This window comes from Triticum dicoccoides, chromosome 4A, assembly GCF_002162155.2.
Source record: "Triticum dicoccoides isolate Atlit2015 ecotype Zavitan chromosome 4A, WEW_v2.0, whole genome shotgun sequence".
Lineage (NCBI taxonomy): Eukaryota > Viridiplantae > Streptophyta > Magnoliopsida > Poales > Poaceae > Triticum > Triticum dicoccoides.
Genome location: NC_041386.1, coordinates 450986015 through 450989089, shown reverse-complemented (window position 1 = coordinate 450989089; position 3075 = coordinate 450986015).

Genomic DNA, 3075 nt, shown 5'->3' with positions numbered 1-3075 from the left:
GCTGAGCTGCCCAAGGTGATTTCCTTCTTTGCCGATCTCGATTGTGGTTTTTCATCTAAGTATGTGGTGATTTTTTTAGAAAAGGAAGTATGTGGTGATTAATAATGCAAAATTTTATTAGCTTCGATGCCATGGTATACGTAGTGGTTTAAATAACTTGTGTTTCTTATACTGAAAAGTAATTCAGAATTTGTTTCTATTTCAATTAGAGCCCTGATGCAGACAAGGATTGTGTGGTTGTACATGTCACTCGCTATGAGGCGGACGACCTGAATATACGCACTGGGAAACACAGAGTTCTAAGGCTGTTGGATCCTGGAAGCCATTTGCGGTTATACCAATGAAGAGTTGTATTCCAGCATCACTGTTGTCAGGCGTGTTGTCCAGGGTGTACTGAAGCACAAGAAGTTCAAAGCTACTCCTTCGTTTGTGAGGAATACTATTCTTGTCAAGCTTACGCAGGAAGATGACGTGGCATGCCTCCACAAACAAGTTTATCAGTGGCAAGGCCACAAGGTTGTCTTCATGAAGGTTCACAGGATTGAGCTGCTGCGGGAAGTCCTCGATGATGTTCATGGCAAGGTCCGTCTTGTGTCCAGCCCAAATTAGATCGAGGCATGAAATAGTTGCCCCAGCTAGTGTTTGATAGTAGTTTGGATTGTATCTAATTATCCGAACCTTGCCTGTTATCGACCCCTCTGGGGCTAGTACTCTATTTGGATCCGTCTATGGGAACGGCTGCTACTTTTGTGTGCCCGTGAATCATGTGAGAACCATCGTAATTGTTGCTGAAACAAATGCGTCCTCACTAGTTTTTTCATGAATATGGCATGGTAAGACATAAGTTGTCACGGTTTATCATACGAGCAATGTGTGTTTTGATGAAATAGAGCACTCATTCGAGAACCGTGTGCTGACGTATACATAAGTACTTGTAAACAATGTTGGTGCTACCCCACTTGTAAGCAGTTGTGCAAAACATGGCACATTGGCTCAGCTCGCTTCAACATTAGGCTATCGACCAGCTAACAATCAACAATCTGTTGTCTGACATATAAGCAACTATGTATCTTGTTACAGTGGTTCCTGCAGTTAATTGAGGCCACAATGTAATAAATTCCAAATGTTCACACGCTAGTCCAGTGCTCATGTGGAACACTCACATTAAACTCGTCTTCATAAAAAACTTGAAAAGCATAAGTTAAGCAATTTTATACATCTCAATGATTCATAGAACATAACAAACATATACTAGTTCACAGCAAAAGACAAAGTTGTGAGAAGGTTTACAAATCAGGAAAAAACAAGCAAGGCTTCTCTCTGAGCAAAGGGCCTCCCAGCAGGCTTAAATTTCCTGGAGTTCACTCTAGTTTTTTCTTGTTGCCACCATTCAGGGTTAGGTTCTCTCATTCCAGAATAACCAATTATAATTGTGGTCTCAACTGGAATGCTGAACTGAACCATGCAGTGTACTGACCAGCTGAAATGCTTGTGCATTCCACTAAATTTAAGCACCGATATTTGCAGAAATAAGCAGACCACAATGCCTCTTGTCCATGCACCTGTCCAAAAAACCGCCGTGCAGCCGTGCCAGCTAGTCCTTGGTCCATGAATGGACCGGTAGAAAGTGCATTCCGGACTAGGATGCAGTTGTTTTCGCTCGTCCCTGCACTGCAATTAGGAAGTAAAACGTACGAATCAGCTTCTTTTAGATTGCGTTGGTCATTCTACCTTAGTTACGACCAATGTAGGGATACCTTGAAGACAGGAGGTTAGACGACGGCAGTGAGGGATAGCCATCTCATTTTGCGCAGTTGTACTAAAACTGAGGTGTGTGCTTTTGATTGCGCGAATAGAAACGATACAGAGACAGACATCCCGAAACGATATGGAGACAGACATCCCTGTTTGTGCAAATAAGAAATACGGTTATTTAAACAGTGACATATATTACTACTTTCCCCCGTTTCCTCTTAGAACAAAGTCCTAGATTCATGCTACATCGTTCCCACTTTCTTCCCTGTTTGAACCAACGCTTTGAGTCGACTGTATGAAATAGATTTACTTCTAATAATAGTAGAAGTCTAGGTGGCTTTGGAACAGCGGACGGAAGTAGAAAAGGATCCACACGAAGGGAGTTGGGGTAGTAGAGCAAGGCAGGTTTCGAAGGAATATATACCTGAGGGTCGTCGGCATGTCGCAAAGACGGCGTCGGGAGGCCGCATCTTGGCCACAATACCATAGGGAGGAAGAAGGGGTCGGAAGCCCTCCCGAGCCGGCGCTCTCTCAGAGAGAACGGCACGGCCGCCGATCGGGACGCGCGGGCAGCCGTTGGTCTCCTCCCTCGCCGCTGACGACAGCGTGAACGATGCACCTACGCCCCTGCCCCGGTCGAGGTTGTCCGGCCGGATTTGTGACCAGCCGTGAGCTGAGAGAGAGTGTGGCCACCTATGTGTTGCTTAGATCTGGAGAGCATGAGAGAGTGAACGAGAGGAACCCTAGTAAAGCAAGTGCTAAGGCTCCTGCTTTTATATATAGTGGAGTGATTTTGTTGTACCAGCTTCAAAAAAATGCGCTCCTACATGTACCCGCGAGTGGGTGTGAGAGAACTAGTGTGTGCGTGCACCACTTCTCTTCGTGAGAGTACAATGTACTCTGCCCAAAGTGAAGGAAATATGCCCTAGAGGCAATAATAAAGTTATTATTTATTTCCTTATATCATGATAAAAGTTTATTATTCATGCTAGAATTGTATTAACCGGAAACATAATACATGTGTGAATACATAGACAAACAGAGTGTCACTAGTATGCCTCTACTTGACTAGCTCGTTAATCAAAGATGGTTATGTTTCCTAACCATGGACAAAGAGTTGTTAATTGATTAACGGGGTCACATCATTAGTTGAATGATCTGATTGACATGACCCATTCCATTAGCTTAGCACCCAATCGTTTAGTATGTTGCTATTGCTTTCTTCATGACTTATACATGTTCCTATGACTATGAGATTATGCAACTCCCATTTGCCAGAGGAACACTTTGTGTGCTACCAAACGTCACAACGTAACTGGG